The following is an 18176-nucleotide window of genomic DNA, read 5'->3' on the forward strand; positions in this document are numbered from 1 at the left end:
GGATGCCTTAAAGCTGCGGCGCACAGCGACCGATTTTCTCTCTAAGCTACGTTGATATACTTATTTAAAACTAATCACAATTTTTTAAGTATAAACTACTTTAGGCGCACTATAAAAAAATAATTATAATACCTTCATTTGTCACATTGCTAAAAGGTATTAATATTATGGCACATTCTAAAGGCGTTTATACGCACAGACACATAAAGACAACAAACTAGCTGGTTTTAAGATATCGACATGCGTATAGACGTAGGTATAGACAATATAATAATATGGCTTATGTCTGTCAATTTGTTTGTTAAAAAATAATAATATTTTTTGTCGTTTTACTTATCGAAAGATTAATTATTTAAGTTCAACTTTATCAGGTGAACAAAAACCTAATTTATCCGTTTTTATTATTAAATTTCCTATAATCATATTTGCGTGTCCATTCTCATATTTTATGATATCTTCACTAAATGTTAATACCTTACTGCCATATTAACTCTCAACAGGTTTTGATATGCCACTTGCAGGCAAGATTCTCAGATATGAGTCTGATCTACAATTAAATTTTTATTAGTTTTTGAAAATTCTGAGCATAAATAAAAATATTTTCCACTTGCTATCTCGTTCTTGTTGCTAATGAGAGTTTCGTGAAGATTGAGTTAAAAACCTCAGTCAGTCTTCAAGTTGGGCCACACACCGAAGTCGTACATACGAAAATCGGATCTGGATTTTAAATAAATAATGAGGGAACATTCGCAGCCGGCGGCGCGACTACACCCCGTCTTTAACTTCTTAATAACCGCCTATCCAAGCTTCTAATAGCCTCCGTTTCCTTAACCCACGTTTCAATAGCTCAATTACATGTTTTGTGACACACATACGACCGTGCATTGCCGTGTATCATTTTATTGCTTATGTTACCGGCAATCTGTATAATATGGTGTTCTATACAATACCTAGGCAATGTCTATTTGACATACATAATAGAAATACTAGGAACAAACACAGGTTTGTTGTGCCGATGAGTAGGTTACATAAGATACGAAATTCATTCGGGTGTTTGTCTGTGCGCCTGTACAACAAAATCCCACAAGATGTTCAGAACCTACATATTCATAGGTTTAAGAAAACTATTAAAGAACATCTGTGCAATAAAGCTAACTATGAAGTCAATGATTATTTAGCAGATTGACAAAGTGGGAATGAGTTGCTCGCTCCGGGCATTTCAATATTGCATTAATTGTTACGTTATAATACTCATTGTAAAAATGAATATAAAAAAAAATCTAATATTAAAAAAATTAAATAAAAAAAAGACATGCCCGCTGAGCTTCTTGCCAGTTCTTCTCAGGACGGAGGCTAGTTCTTGTGAATTGGCGGTAGTTCTTTTTGGCGTTCAACAAGTATGTACTTTCATTTATGTTGAATATATTTTATTTTATTTGATTTGTACAGAATACCTAAAACTTTAAGGTAATTTATGAAATATTATAAATGTTATTTTCCAGTATATAGTTTACCTAGGTAATGTATAAAATTCTTAGGTATTGTATAGAGTACCTGCTTGTCCACCGGCAATGTGTAAAATAACTATATTTGAGCATTTATCAATGTTATGTAAGTAAGTAGATGGATATAAAATGACAGACAAAAATAACACATTAGATTTGCTTAAAATCAATGTTTTAGGTACCTATAGGCATTGTATAGAATGCCTGAATTATACAGATTGCCGGTAACATTTATATTCTACTGATGTACTCTGGAATTTTTGTTTGTTTGTGTGTGAATTTCTGTTTTAAACTAGAAATAATAATACCTAAGAAGTCGTTTGGTTTCACGAGATTAGTGTTAAGGGAACGCGATCTTATAATTGTCTATAGTGATGTGCGTAAGAAAATACTGGAAATGGTCTAGCTTCACAGCCTCCTTAAAAAGTGTACATTCTAGTTATAGAAATATATATAATATCTTATACCTTTAAACTAGCAATTCTTGTATATATACGTAATCTGAATCTCGAAAACGGCTCCAACGATTTTCATAAAATTTAGTATACAGGGGATTTCGGGGGCGATAAATCGATCTAGCTACGATTTATTCTCAGAAAATGTTGTTTTATTCGTGTTTTCAATAATCAACTCTTCCTGACATCTATTGGCGAATAATAATACTATTTTTCGTAATTGAGGGCAACTGACCGCTTTCAAGACACAACAAGAGGTCATCATCTAGTATATCTAAATACGTTAACAAGGCAAAGTCGCGGCTTTCACTAGCTTATTCTTCAATCTTTCATTATAAATTCCTTCTTGTTTCCAAACGTCGATTTATAGACGTTTGAAATTATAGAGGCGTACCGCATTGGACACGTAAAAGCCGTGCTGACCTCTCTATTATTAGACGACAATAAAAGACAAATACAATTGAATTATTTATGAGTGTGAAGCAGCTTTATGCACTGAGGTTTATTTCTTTGTGTACTTGTGGTGTATTGAATGGATCGATGCGGGTCCCAAAGAGTCTTTTACCCTTTAGAAAGAGTTAATTGAATTAAAAATTATAGGGGGAAATCAACATTTTTTTTTCATGCATGTGTTGTTTTTCGTTTTCTTTATTCAGACAAATTCTTTATTTTAAACCTATATTTTTGCTAAGCATGACGTCCATCAACTGCCTTAATAGCACCGGTCACCGTCCTAGCCCATAGACTCTCGTTATTTTCGCGAGTTTCTTACCGGTTCTTCTCAGTAGGTCGCGATTCGGTCGTACATTCTGCGATGCACTGCTCTTGCTAGAAATAGTGTGAGCTAATTTTCTCAGGTTGAGCCCGCGAGCTCACCTACCCATCCGGGCGTAGCTGAAATAGCCTCTTAGGCTACCAACGAATAGGTAGGGAAAAAATTCCTTATTTGAAACTAAAATGCATTGGTTTCGAATAACAAAATATATGACATTCAATATTTGTTAGAATTAGTTCCTAAAAACTTAAATATGTTAATTTTTACATTGTGCAAAAAAGTATTGGGTTATAAGACCTCTCACAAAAGTAGAATTCGTGTTAAAACAGTGGAGAACTTCGAAGAATTGGCCAACAAATTGTATTCAGAGTCCCATTCGCTCGCATAGGAACTTATTTTGTAAGTACAAAACGTAGAAGTTAAGAGTATACAGACGTAATTCACGTCGAAAAATTGAAAGATGTCTTAGAAATACATTTGATATTAGGAATCGGTTTTTTTTTTTTTTTGTCAGGAGAAAATCGCCGGACTCCCACCCTCCACTGGGGATGGAGGGTGGGGGCATATCGGAGTCGAACCGACTAAAGCCTCCTGTCGCTCAACAACCAACGTCCGAACCTCACATGAGACAGAACTCATGAAAAGGCAAAGGGGGGAGAGTGAAGTGCGGAGCACATCTCTCCCAGGCTGGCGGTCGTCGGCGCCACGATCACCGGCCCTCTCGTTCGGCAGGCTATCCGGAGCCCGCCTAGATGGCGCCGGTTAGAGTGACTTATCCTACGGAATACCCCGCTGGGTCAGAACCAGCGTGGGTCGAGGATAGCCGGCCTTCCATCACCCGGATGCTCTTGCGTAAAACGCGTGCAGAGCAGCTTGCACGTCGTCTTCTTAGGCCCCCTTCGCCGGGCCCCAGACCGACATATGAGGGGGACCCGAAACACTTAGAGGGCCAGGGCTAGGGCGAGATCCACCTCCCTGGCCCCCGCTCGACGGCGGCGGGCTTGTGCGTCTCTCACGCGCCCCGCCGCCTCCTTCTGCGAGATGGTGCACTCGCAGAAGTCGAGCATCGCCTTCCACGACTCGTCGTTGCCGAGCATCGATGCCACAACACTCGGCAACGACAAGTCGTTTCCTATTTTTGCGACGAGGACACGGCGCCACCCCTCCCATGCGGGGCAGGCAACGAGCGTGTGCTCCGCCGTGTCCAAGTCGCAACCACAATGGTAACACTCTGCCGTCGGCTCGGCTCCGATCTGGTGCAAGAACTCACCGAAGCAACCATGCCCAGTGAGCACCTGCGTGAGCCGGAAAGTGAGGCGTCCTCTGTCACGATTCACCCAATCCACAAGAATCGGGCGAATCGCCTCGACGGTCCTACGACCAGCCGAAGGATCGGCCAGCCGCCTGGACCATGACTCCAGCATTAGGAATCGCTAGGAAGATAAAATTTTGGCAAATAGTTTTAGTTAGCTATTTAGTAGCTAAAAATAATAATAAAAAAAGCCAGCTAGTTAGTATTTATAAAGAAAATTACCCTTACGTTTTTGGATGTGGTTCCGAGCTTATAATAATTTCATAATAATTAAGCCAGAGAGACAGAAACAGTTCATGACAATGTAAGTACATTGAGTAATAACTGGTTGCACGACGTATTGTTAGCCGACACGGGTAAGCAACTAAGCACTGTACTTTAGAACAATATAGAATAGTTTATTTAATTAATTTTTGGTTCTATAATTAGGCGGACGATCCCAGAGATATAATGTAAATGCTGCCACCCATCTCGAGTCATGAGGTCTCAGATAGAGAGCACAATTTATTTAAAGTCTTTTTTAAATTGCTTACTCGGGTTAACGAGCTCACAAACCACCTGGCGTTAAGTGGTTACCGGAGCCTGTAGGCAATTAATAATAGCGTAAACGCCGCCAACAACTTTGAGATATGAGTTCTATGCTCTCAGTTTTAACCACGGAATAGATAAATAAGGTATTCCTTATTTATCTATTCCGTGGTTTTAACAGTACAACGGCTGCCCCGCTCTTCAAACCGGGTGTTGGTACCTACGCGTGCAGACTTACTAGACACACTACTACCGTTGTAAAACCATCATACATAATTCACATTAATAAAATTGAATAAAGCTTTCCGGTTCGATTCAGACATTCGGACGCCGCGCGGCTTGTTCAATCAAGCGAGGACGATGATCGCTCTGAGTTATCGTCTCTACACTACATTTAACCAGATAACCAATGATTTGATTCAGTTGTCTATATGCAGGACTTTCGAAGAATTATTTTATCTATATATTAATACGTGAAGCAAAAACTTTGTATCCCTCTTTACGAAAATTGCGCGGACGGAGGAGTATGAAATTTTCCACACTTATACAGAATATAGAGATGAAGTGTACAATGCTAATTTTTTTTTAGAATAATCCATAAAAGATACATTAAATCAATAAAGGAAACATTACACACTACATACTATGTATTTGACGCACACACGCATGCATACTATTTATTGTATTGCCAACTTTTGTTCTTCACGTCTGTTGTCAAATTGATAATAGAATATGGTTTGTCTTTGTTAATATTTTTGTAGTGTAGTCTTGGCGAAACTTGTGATTATAGAAGTATAAAATACAATCATAATAGTGTACAAACTTACAATTCTAATTAATTATAGTCGAATTTCGACTACTGCGGGACCTCTAGTAGAGATTAATACGAATGAGATTACGATTACAAATGAGAGAGAGAGATTACTGGTGGTAGGACCTCTTGTGAGTCCGCGCGGGTAGGTACCACCGCCCTGCCTATTTCTGCCGTGAAGCAGTAATGCGTTTCGGTTTGAAGGGTGGGGCAGCTGTTGTAACTATACTAAGATCTTAGAACTTACCTATATCTGAAGGTGGGTGGCGCATTTACGTTGTAGATGTCCATGGGCTCCAGTAACCACTTTACATCAGGTGGGCTGTGAGCTCGTCCACCCATCTAAGCAATAAAAAAAAGAGATTTCTATAGAGTTCAAAGTTTCTTAAAGAGTAAATACTGTTGGCGCCGTTGCAGTGAGATGTTGGGTGCAAGGCTTATTCGAATAAAGGCGGACTGTATTCACACAACAACTGGCTTATTAATCGGATTAAAATTTGTTCAGTTTTATGGGACTTCAGCAATGCCAGGGGCAAAGCCAAGCCGCTGCCTGCCGCTTAATACTCTCCACAAGTCTCGTTTGAAGAAGGAAATATCATAGCGCTCGGGAAACACCGTGGAGGGGAGCTGATTCCATAGTCGGATGGTACGTGGCAAAAAATACCTCTGGAAACGCACTGTCAATGAACGCAGCGGTTCCAGATAATATGGATGAACTCTGCTCCGATGGCGGGAGGTGCGATGATAAAAAGGATTTTACCGACTCTATTTTAACTGCCGGTTTTATCGAAGCTACCAGTGATCCTTAGAGTCCAGTAGTGGTTGAAAGATAAATAGTAGTCTAAATTGTAAGTATTCCATTACAAACCAGATCTAACATGATATTACAACAAGTTATATAAGTCTCCGCTAACAAACAACAAACCACAATGCAACAAACTCGCATATCAAGTCTGGAGTCATCATTGTGAGACGCACAGAATTCCCTCGAATTGAAACAATTTCAAACTAGTATAATATCATGTTGCATACCGGTTTGCATTCTGTATGCGCTACAAATATTTTAAGTTCTATTTATTATTTAAACACCGGCATTTACGCTGTTGATGTCCATGGGCGCCAGTGACTGCGGAGTGTTCGAATCCCGCAGGCGGGTACCAATTTTTCTAATGAAATACGTACTTAACAAATGTCCATCACGATTGACTTCCACGGTGAAGGAATAACATCGTGTAATAAAAATCAAACCCGTAAAATTATAATTGCGTCATTACTTGCGATAGGACCTCTTGTGAGTCCGGACGGGTAGGTACCATTACCTTGCCTATTTCTACCATGAAGCAGTAATGCGTTTCGGCTTGAAGTAGCTATACTGAGACCTTAGAGCTTATATATCAAAGTGGGTGGCGGCATTTACGTTGTAGATGTCTATGGGCTCCGGTAACCACTTAACACCAGGTTGGCCCCGAAATCGTCCAGCCATCGAAGCAAAAACAAAAAAGATGTGTGGTGTCGTGGGACACCGAATAGGAACGAAGTTCCTTATTATAAAAATATTAATTTTAAGTTCTATTCGCGGTATAAGGAAAATAAAACTGGAGGTTTCGCAACAACCCACGGTCATTCGGTAACGTGCGAACTTATTGTGGTACATTTCATTCACGGATGTTTGCATAAGAGTTATTGTATTGTGCAAACGAACGCTCTGAGATCGTGGTCAATGAATGATAAAAAAAATGTTATTTTTTGTACGTTATTACAAAGTTAAGTCGTACACTGTGTACATTACTAATAAAAATCTTACGTTACGGACGGTTTTTCCCAGTAAGGGTAACCCTCCGCATCGTCCCATAAGGAACTTCGTTCCAGAAATAATTAAATATAACTCAAAACTACAGATCTGATTTTGATTGAGACCACAAAATAAGGATCAGATTTCAAATAAAAAATTAATAACAAACAGTCGAATTTAGAACCTCCTCCTCTCTTGAAGTTGGTTAAAAATGGGACAGCAACGTACACGTACTCAGTGTCGTCTCAAATGAGAGACATGAATCTTTAAGATGGTAAAGATGCACTCCCCCGGGAATGAAATGAAGCAATGAAATGGGACTGCAGTCGGCATTAAGTATTCAATTCTCTTATTTATCTCTTCTGTACATAAAACTAACGGTTTCATTTTGTATACACAATGAAACAGACATATATACCTATATGTATATAAAAATGAATTGCTGTTCGTTAGTCTCGCTAAATAAAACTCGAGAACGGCTGGACCGATTTGGCTAATTTTTGTCTTGAATTATTTGTGGAAGTCCAGAGAAGGTTTAAAAGGTAGATAAATATGAAAATGCTCGTAATTAAATAAAAATAATAATTTTGTTTTCCTTTGATGTGTCCCCCGTCGGACAGATTCCTTGTTTGTTTTAAGTTTATTTTATACAAAAGTTTAGGTCTTTTATTTATCGATGGAGGCACTACCAAATCTACCGGTTCAGCTAGTGCATATATAAATATTAATAAATATACCTAGTTATATACTGAAATGCGTGTCGTTTGAGTTTTTGCTTTAATTTTTTCTGTGCTTTATGGTTTAACAGTTCGGATAAGCTATCTCCTAGATTATAAATTCTTTTCTGTTAATAGATTGGTGAACGAGTGTATGGTCTGTTTGATATTTAGTGGCTTCTGAAACTCACATGTATCACGAACTAAATGCCACCCGTCCACCTCAAGAGCTTAGAATCTCAATTTTACTGTATCAATTCAATTAATTCATTCAGTTTTGTTATTATTACCAATGAAATTGGAACATAGGAATAGGCAGGGTGGGGTAGCCGTCGTAACTATACTGAGACCTTAGAACTTATATCTCGAGGTGGGTGGCGCATTTACGTTGTAGATGTCTATGGGCTTCAGTAACCACTTAACATCAGGTGGGCTGTGAACTCGTCCATCCATCTAAGCAATAAAAAAAAATTATAATATATAAATAAATAATATTAAGCAAGAACATTCAGAAATTATTTATAACAAAAACCCAAATTTATCATACCAGAATATGTTTGAGAGAATTAATATGGTCTTTACTGATGTATTTATTCCTAAAACTGTAACATTAAAAAACAAAACGGTGTTCAGCGAGTGGGCCACCACCGGAGTGTACAAAAGTAGAAAAAAATTGTATGATCTGTACTCTGAAAAAGCTTATAATAATGATGAAACATTTCATCAATATGTCAGGAACTATTCCAAACTATTTAGAAAAGTTTGTTTAGCGGCAAAATCTTTACATTTAAGTGATTTAATCAAAAATGCCCCTGACAAGATAAAGATGACTTGGAACATCATTGGTAGAGAAAGTGGAAAAGTCAGAAATAGCCATCAAGAATTCTCGTTAAAAATAGACGATAAATTGGTAACTAGTCATGAAGATGTGGCTAATGCTTTTGAAAAGTTTTTCTCTGACATTCCAGTTTCAACTACCACATCTCTAAATTCATCCCCCACAGCAGCTGAAATATTATTGCATAACCATGTCAAGAAATGCAATGAAATTTTTAAATTTAAGAAAATTAATTCAAACAATATAATAAAAAGTTTTAATAGCCTTAATGTAAAAAATACAGCTGACTTGTGGGGAATATCAGTAAAGGTTTTGAAGTCTGTAATAGACATTATTGCTTCTCATCTTGTTAGTATTTTTAATGATTGTATTAAGTGTGGTGTATTTCCTGACTTAATGAAACATAGTAAAGTGATTCCTCTTTTTAAATCTGGTAGTACTGATGACCCCTCTAACTATAGACCTATTTCAGTACTCCCTACGTTGAGTAAAATCTTTGAAAAAATTATTTTGACACAACTTTTAGAACATTTCAATTCAAATAACCTGCTTCATAATAAACAATTCGGGTTTACAAGGGGTCGCTCTACAACTGATGCAGGTGCTTATCTAATCAAAAATATATTTCAATCTTGGGAGGAATCGCATGATTGTCTTGGAATTTTCTGTGACTTATCCAAAGCATTTGACTGTGTTGAACATGAAACATTGGTGAGGAAACTACATCACTATGGTATTATTGATGGTGCATTGGAACTTATTACTTCCTATTTATCAGGAAGGATACAAACAGTAGATGTGAAAGGAAATAGATCTTCAGGCACCACGTTGAAAATGGGTGTACCTCAGGGTTCCATTTTGGGTCCTTTTTTATTTCTAATATATATAAACGATTTGCCTAGTTTTATTGAGTCCCGACACGAGGTCGTATTATTCGCAGATGATACATCTTTATTATTTAAAATTAAACGACAATTACAAGTCTATGACGAAGTGAATGATGCGATTTCGTGTGTGGTTCATTGGTTCCGTATCAATAACCTATTATTGAATAGTAAGAAAACGAAATGTATTAAATTTACTTTAAAATGTATTAAATCATCTTTAAATGTGAGACAAGTAGATAGTAATGTAATTGTTTCTGAGGAATCATTGGAGCTTGTTGAGTCAACCGTATTTCTTGGTATAACAGTGGACTCCAAACTGCAGTGGGGACCTCATATTCATAAATTGGCGAGTAAGCTTAGCTCTGCAGCATACGCAGTAAAAAAAATTAGAATGTTAACAAATGCGGACACGGCTCGTTTAGTTTACTTTAGTTACTTCCACAGTGTCATGTCCTATGGCATTTTGCTATGGGGCAATGCGGCCGATGTAGAAATGATATTTATTCTGCAGAAAAGAGCTATACGTGCTATTTATAACATGCACTCAAGGGAATCCCTGAGGGAAAAATTTAAAGAAATTAAAGTTCTCACTATGCCATCCCAGTACATCTTTGAAAATTTGATGTATGTTCGTAAACATATTGAGGAGTTTCCTAAGATGTCGGACATACATAATAAAAATACTAGGAACAAACACAAGCTTGTTGTGCCGATGAGTAGGTTACATAAGATACGAAATTCATTCGGGTGTTTGTCTGTGCGCCTGTACAACAAAATCCCACAAGATGTTCAGAACCTACATATACATAGGTTTAAGAAAACTATTAAAGAACATCTGTGCAATAAAGCTTACTATAAAGTCAATGATTATCTAGAAGATTGCACAAAGTGGGAATGAGTTGCTCGCTCCGGGAATTTAAATATTGTAAAATTGTTATGTTATAATTACTTATTGTAATATGAATATTTAAAAAAATAATAATATTTAAAATAAAAATAAAAATCTAATATTTAAAAAAAAAAAAAAAAAAAACATGCCCGCTGAGTTTCTTGCCAATTCTTCTCAGGACGGAGGCTAATTCTTGTGAATTGGCGGTAATTCTTTTGACGTTCAACAAGTATGTACTTTCATTTATGTTGAATAAAACTTTTTTTGATTTTGATTTTGATTTGATTTGATTTGATTAAAAAAAAAAAGGCAGCTTATCCAATTCCAGTTGATATTTCGACTATAATAACTAATAATAATATCTGGAAACAAATCACGCACGATCATTTGGCCCTAAATTGGGATTCTTTGTGTTATAGGTACCAGAAAAACCCAGAAAAAGAGCAAACAAATCTTTATTATTTATATATTTATTTAACTTAATGCACAGAAGTACAATGGCGGACTTAATGCCTGAGGCATACTCTACCAGTCAACCAAGGGTGGTGTAGAGAATCCTGTGGTAGGTGCATAACTTAATGTGTAAATAATTAATGGCTTTTCATCACACGAATGAATCGAACCCACGACTTTTGACGCAAAAGTCAGGGACGCTAACTGCTACACCACGGAGTCAATCATATAAAACATAATATGTATATAAATCACCATATCTATCCGCTAGCACCGAGATTTAAAAATCTGGAAACTCTGAAAAATTGTTTTACTACGAGCAAAGATTGCGCTTCATTCAAATTTATTTTCAGAACAAGCATTTGCTTAGTAACACACTCCGTATACTTTTTTCTTCTGTTAATTCGGTGTTTGTTTTTAAAAGCGATTAATAAGGCTCTAGACTCGAGTCGGAATCGAAAGATTTAATGAAAACAAATGGAAAAGAGCAGCGTGAAATAAAATAAAAAAAAAGAAGAGAAAAGAGAATTTAGAGGCCTTACATGAACGGTCTGGAATTTCTGTGTTTTATTTCGGTTTGAACTTTTTAATGTGTAAATCGAAAAAAATACATTACGTTGTCGTTCATTTTTAGTTGATTTGCAGATGGGGTATAGAGTTATAGTGCTGCACCATTCCACCGAAAATTCTGTGTTGTTAGTTATGTAATAATACGTATCGATTGAATTGCGAGATTCCCACAGTCCCACATCATCGGTAATCGAAAGAAAGGCGTGCAATGATATGCAATAAATTGGGAGAGTGTGGATTAGTGACAGTGCTTTGAAAGATTCATGTTGCCTTGTTTTTTAACTGCGGTAAACGATTAACTATATCTAAAGGAATTTTGGGAACTGACTTTTTTAATTTGCTTTGATTGGAAAACCATTCCGGGAATAGGCGAGCTGTGATTACAGAAACCCAATTTTAATAATAATAATAATAAAAATAAATAAATGAAAGTTTAGTTTGTCCTCAAATTATGTTTCGTTGGCTTTAGTCAAACATATACTTTAACCTATATTTTTATATACTCCGTGTACGACAAAAATGTCAGTTTTTCAAAAATCCAAGCCAAGCATTTTCTAAGCTATGGCGGATGAAACTATACACACTACACACACGAGTTAGTATATCCAAAAAAGTATATCCAGACGAGAAGAAAAAATGAAAGCGCCAAGACACATCAATCGAGATGTGAAACGACTCCAAGGCATTGTATCACTCGGCTGTGACCTTGGAATTGCTGATATCCATGTGTATTAGTGGCCACTAATCGCAATGTGAACCTTCTGTCGTCTGTTTAGAGAAAAAATAGAAAGAAGCCCGTAATTATTATCCTACTTGCAAAAAATATAATATAATTTCAACACAATTGTGCAATCCTCTTTACTCGCACAGTACGTGACGGGTGACAGGGCGACACGGCGCGGAGTTTTGACTGCGGACAAATTAAATCAATTAAGGGCCAGCCTCGCTTTTTTGTATCGAACAAGCGCGTCCATTTGTTTGTATTAAAGCGAGGTTTACGAATTTTCGCATGTTTCCTCTTATGTTGGTATCTGTGGAGTTTTCGTGTGTGAATGTTAATGTGTGTGTGGCGGGAAGCCATCATACAACGCAAGATAATTGACAGATGCCTGAATCTCGCTTACGACATTTTCAAGATAAAGCGCATATATAGAAGTTCCGAACAACAACATTTGGACCGTCGGTCTACCGAGCAATACCACCCGCTCGGTGGAAGATCTTCCCTCTGTCGTTAAGCTTCCCCAAATGTGTGAATGTAAGGTAGTTTTTTATATTGCTCTAGACGGGTGGAGACGATTATGCTCTTGGTTTTAAGTGGCTATCGGAACCCACTACCCAAAGTGGCAGTCAACGAACCTTGAAACATAATATTCAAAATATTGTCTGATTATTGTTTGGATTTTTGTACCTCAATAACGTTGTCAATATTTTTTTTATTTCACATCAGGCGTTTTCATTCGAAGGAAATAGCTATAAATTTTTTTTCTGGAAAGAAGGATTACGTGTGCCCCAGAGGCCGTTCCAGTTTCAAGATTGAAGGCTCAAGTTGTCGTGTAGGTCGACTACCTCATGGACCAAGGTGATCTGACAAGCAAGGTGAGCTTGCTGTTATCTTAATGCCACTGTACAGAAACTCCAACTTCCCAATCACGAACGGATAATCCTCAAAGATTCAGAGATTTTTTTTGAGTATAAAAATATATGGAACCGGTATGAAATGCAACTGGTCATTTCTGCTGAACCAGCTTTTGTCACAACTTTGCATTCTGAAACATCGGAACGCGTTGAATGAGGAACTTTAGCAGTAAAACATTTTCGCGGCTAACTCCATCACAGATCATAACAAGTACAGAACGTTTAATTCTACCTTTAATCTATGTTTTAGGTGTTGCCAGACCTGATGGAAAGTAATATCATATCCGGCAATAACGGCTCGTTTCAAAAGCAGAATTATATCTACGAGCACGTATGTCTTTAGCTGTTGACAAAAGAAGCAGTTACAGTTATATGAGAAAATTATTTAATATTAATAATATCTATGTACAAATAAGTAAACATATAGATATAGTTGCTTTCCACAAGTTGACTTCCATTTTCTTTTTCATCTTTCGACTGATTTGCTTCTTTTTTTTGACATTGACAAAATCAAAGAGAGAATGAGGGAAGCCAAAATATAAATCTGGAAATGTCAGTTTCACTGTGAGGATATGGGTGAATATCGATAATTTAGCGAATACTAATTAAAACAAAACTTTATCGCCGGTTCTAAAGACTGACAAATATGACGAAATACACTCAGTGGGCTTACCTTTTCAGATTTATTTACGTACTGTTTTTTTTATCATCTATGTAATAAAATATAAAAACAACACGGAACAAAAGTTTTATTTACCGGATATTTTCCAAGGCTAGTTTTTATCCGTCTGAATTTAAGGGTTTTTTTTTTTTTAATCAGTCCAAGCAATAGTTAGTCGGTACACTGATGTTAAATGAAAACATAATCAACTCTGAAAATTATAATCCAAAATGTTTTTTTTTTTTTTATAGCTTAGATGAGTAGACGAGCTCACAGCCCACCTGGTGCTAAGTGGTTACTGGAGCCCATAGACATCTACAACGTAGACGCGCCACCCACCTTGAGATATAAGTTTTAAAGTCTCAGTATAGTTACAACGGCTGCCCCACCCTTCAAACCGAAACGCATTACTGCTTCACGGCAGAAATAGGCAGGGCGGTGGTACCTATCCGCGCAGACTCACAAGTGGTCCTACCACCACTAATTACGCAAATTATAATTTTGCGGGTTTGATTTTTATTACACGATATTAATCCTTCACCGTGGAAGTCACTCGTGAACATTTGTTGAGTACGTATTTCATTAGAAAAATTGGTACCCGCCTGCGGGATTCGAACACCGTTGCATCGCTTCAACACGAATGCACCGGACGTCTTATCCTTTAGGCCACGACGACTTCAATACTTGTGGTGGCATTGGTTCATTGTTTTTGATTCTTAGCCGTTCCAAACTACAAGCCATTTTTTTTTATATCTTATCCCACTAGGTGGGGTCGGCACAGCTAATTTTTCACTTTCATCCTCTTCTATCAGCCGTCAGCTGAACACTCACTCCTCTCTCTTTCATATCCTCATTCATACACTCCAACCATGTCTTCTTCGGTTGACCTCTTCCCCCTCTAGCTTCCACTACAATTTCCATACATCTCCTAGTCACATGCATATTCTCTCTACGCTTCACATGTCCAAACCACGCTAACCGTCCGCTCTTTAATTTGTTAATTACCGGAGCTACTTTCACACTTCCTCTGATATACTCATTCAGATTAGTTGATATTATTTTAGTTTTAGTAGTTTAGTTTATTATTTTATAGATTAGATTAATTTATAGATTAAAATTACAGGCAGCGGCAGAATAGCAGCGATAGTTTCAGCTATCACAAAGCTGAGCCGCGGCCTTTTTATCTCCACTGTCAGTATAATTAATATATTGTAATATTGTTTAGATAGAATTAGAAATTTATGTCATATTAATTGAAAAGTTATTTGTATTGTGGAGTAAATAAATGTAATTATTATTATTATTATCATTCCAAACTACAAGCGGTGAACTAAATAAAACAATCATATAAAACAAATTCTGTTTAGTTTAATTCATGTAAAATTACATTTGTGTTCAAAATTGGCCACAAATTAAATTAAAAACTGAACCTTCTGTACGAAATGAGTGTTTGCGTAACAGTAGCGCAAGTCCGCAGACGTGGAAGCGCAAAAAGTGTATCCGGTAGCCGCAGTACGTTCTACTGTCTCAACTTTCCACTACAGTGCTTCGCTTCATGAATACTTTGAACATTTAACATTCATAACGTCTTGTTTATGGACGTGTTTATTGTTATATTTTCGCTAAAGGTTTTTCGATTCATATTTAGAGAATTCCGTATTTAGTATCCGTATCATGCTTACAGATTTTTTTTGCGAAATCGAGGCTAAACTGCTATAAATTATGCTTTTTAATTATTCAACAACTTTTGTCGGAGTCTGTAAAGTGTAGATTGATTTTTAAGTCTTACCAGACAATGACCTGAAATGAGTTTTTTTTTGATAACGCCATCTTGTCTTTAAAGCGGTTAGTTGCCCTAAATTAAGAAAAATAGTATTATCATTCGCCAATAGATGTCGGGAAGAGTTGATTATTGAAAACACGAATAAAACAACATTTTCTGAAAATAAATCGTAGCTAGATCGATTTATCGCCCCCAAAATCCCCTGTATACTAAATTTTATGAAAATCGTTGGAGCCGTTTCCGAGATTCATATTATATATATATTAATGTACAAGATTTGCTCGTTTAAAGGTATAAGATGGAAGAAACAATGTTGGTAACGTCTATATTAAATCAGTTTTCACTTCGAATCGTACTGAAATGTCACTATTGGGGATTCTGATGTGAATCGGATAATTTTGCTCATTTGACTTAGGTGCATTAGACTTGGAAATATGTAATTAAACAAGTTAAGGATGTCTAATCTAATCTAATGTATGTATATCAACGATTTCCTCTATGATTTATGTAATTTAGTACTCACGGAAGATGAATATGGCTAATATTTTTTTTATTGCTTAGTTGGGTGGACGAGCTCACAGCCCACCTGGTGTTAAGTGGTTATTCGAGCCCATAGACATCTACAATGTAAATGCGCCACCCACCTTGAGATATAAGTTCTAAGATCTCAGTATAGTTACAACGGCTGCCCCACTCTTCAAACTGAAACGCATTACTGCTTCACGGCAGAAATAGGCGGGGTGGTAGCACCTACCTGTGCGGACTCACAAGAGGTCCTACCACTAGTAAAAAAAAATTCGTACACCACCACTGCTTGCCTCCTCTTCCTCACCAATAGAAATACTATAAATGTCTTGTAATTGCGTAGCATTGTGTAATTTAAGCTTTTTTATATTAACACCATCGATAGACCGACTTTTTACAGGGGACGACGCCTTTATTAAAATAGCTTTAATTTCGGTTTTTAATTAGTATCTTTATTCATTTAATAATTTATTTTATTATCTATGTATATATGGTTAAGTGTTGCACAATGTTTCTTTTGAAAATTAAATAATTACAAATTTAACTATTCAAAAAAACAACACTCGAGACAACTCATTTATCTCGTGTCAAAACAACTCAATGTTACCAGCGATAAAGATCTCGGGGCCACCAGTAGAGTAATCGAAGGCCAGACTGGCGCCACGGTTCTGTTCATCCGGAAAATGTAGTCACGGAAAACGGAAAAAAATATTTTTACCAACATGAAAATCAAAAGACTTTTCCTTCTTGTTTTCCCAACAAGGTTTTATAAAACGTTCATAGTGTTTTTCCCCTAGAATGAATAAAGTAATGGAATGCCTGATTTTTTCTTACGTTAAGAATTCTAGGATAAGCTAAATAAAAAAAATTGGCTTTATTTAAAAAAAAAAGAATGCTTAATACTTTTCTTACTATTAATAATGTATCAAATTATAATTTAAATCGCAACATCAATTAATATAAAAAAGACGACTTTTGATTAATCGCGAAAAAAAGGAAATAAAAACTGACGAATTTCCTTTTCAAAACGCTTTAAGACAAGTCATCTGAAAATTCGCAAGATAAAGCTACTAATATAAAAAGATTCTCTCTTCTATCAACGTTGATTAACAGGGTGCCCTCCTTAAATTATCCGGGCGGGTCCAAGATGCAACTTATTGGATTACTCCTCGACTTTGATGTCCGGGAATCGTTTACAACGTGTTAAGGTAATAAAAAGCGGGTAATTTGAAAAGACGCTCTTATTAGCTAAAAAGGAAATTGGAAAATTTCAAGTGGAGTGTATCGGGGTGTTAGTAATATGATTACGTTTCGGAAATGTTACTTTTAAATGAAGAAACAATTTTGTCGATATTTATGTTGTATTTAAAGTTTTATGTATCAGCTTCAGCTACCGTGTTGCATTGTTGGAATCTCAACACTATCGTGCCTAACCCAGAATTTCTCCAAATATTATGAGTGCCGAAAATGAACACACAAGAATAGAGAGAGATCTTCAACAGAGATAGAAACCGCTGCCGGGATCATATGTCTCGTACTAAAAAGAGTATTATACTCTACTCAGATTCACTCACGCTTTCTACCTACTCATTTACTATCTTCCGGACATAAAGGTTACAGAAAAAGAAAATCGTTTCTCATTATTGTTTTTACACGCAATGTAACACTGAAAAGCAGTTGACGTGCGTCAACGGCCTCACGTGATGCATAGCTACGTCTGCCAGCTGATTTCCCTTTAGATTGCGGGTTGAAACGGACATAAAATGTCAATAAACTGAAATGGTAGGTTTTTACCGCAATTTTGAAATGTAACGTCCTATATTTTAGGATTAATATAATTATTATGAAGATCGAGCATTAGGAGTCTGTTGTGTCCAGTTCATACTTGTACGTTACCACTGGAACTCGACATACTGGTGGTAGGACCTCTTGTGAGTCCGCACGGGTAGGTACCACCACCCTGCCTGTTTCTGCCGTGAAGCAGCAAAGCGTTTCGGTTTGAAGGGGGCAGCCGCTGTAACTATAATTGAGACCTTAGAAC

The 18176-nt window shown here is 36.7% G+C and overlaps 1 long non-coding RNA gene across 1 annotated transcript; it reads left to right on the plus strand.

The window, feature by feature from the left end:
• Window positions 1-1719: 1719 nt before the first annotated feature.
• Window positions 1720-10788, plus strand: LOC149500399 (uncharacterized). The gene is made up of 2 exons (XR_016324989.1): window positions 1720-4351; window positions 5892-10788. It is a non-coding gene; the product is annotated as an uncharacterized LOC149500399 (long non-coding RNA).
• The last annotated feature ends 7388 nt before the right edge of the window (window positions 10789-18176 follow it).

Source organism: Bombyx mandarina, chromosome 22 (genome assembly GCF_030267445.1).
Source record: "Bombyx mandarina strain Sakado chromosome 22, ASM3026744v2".
Taxonomy (NCBI): Eukaryota; Metazoa; Arthropoda; class Insecta; order Lepidoptera; family Bombycidae; genus Bombyx; species Bombyx mandarina.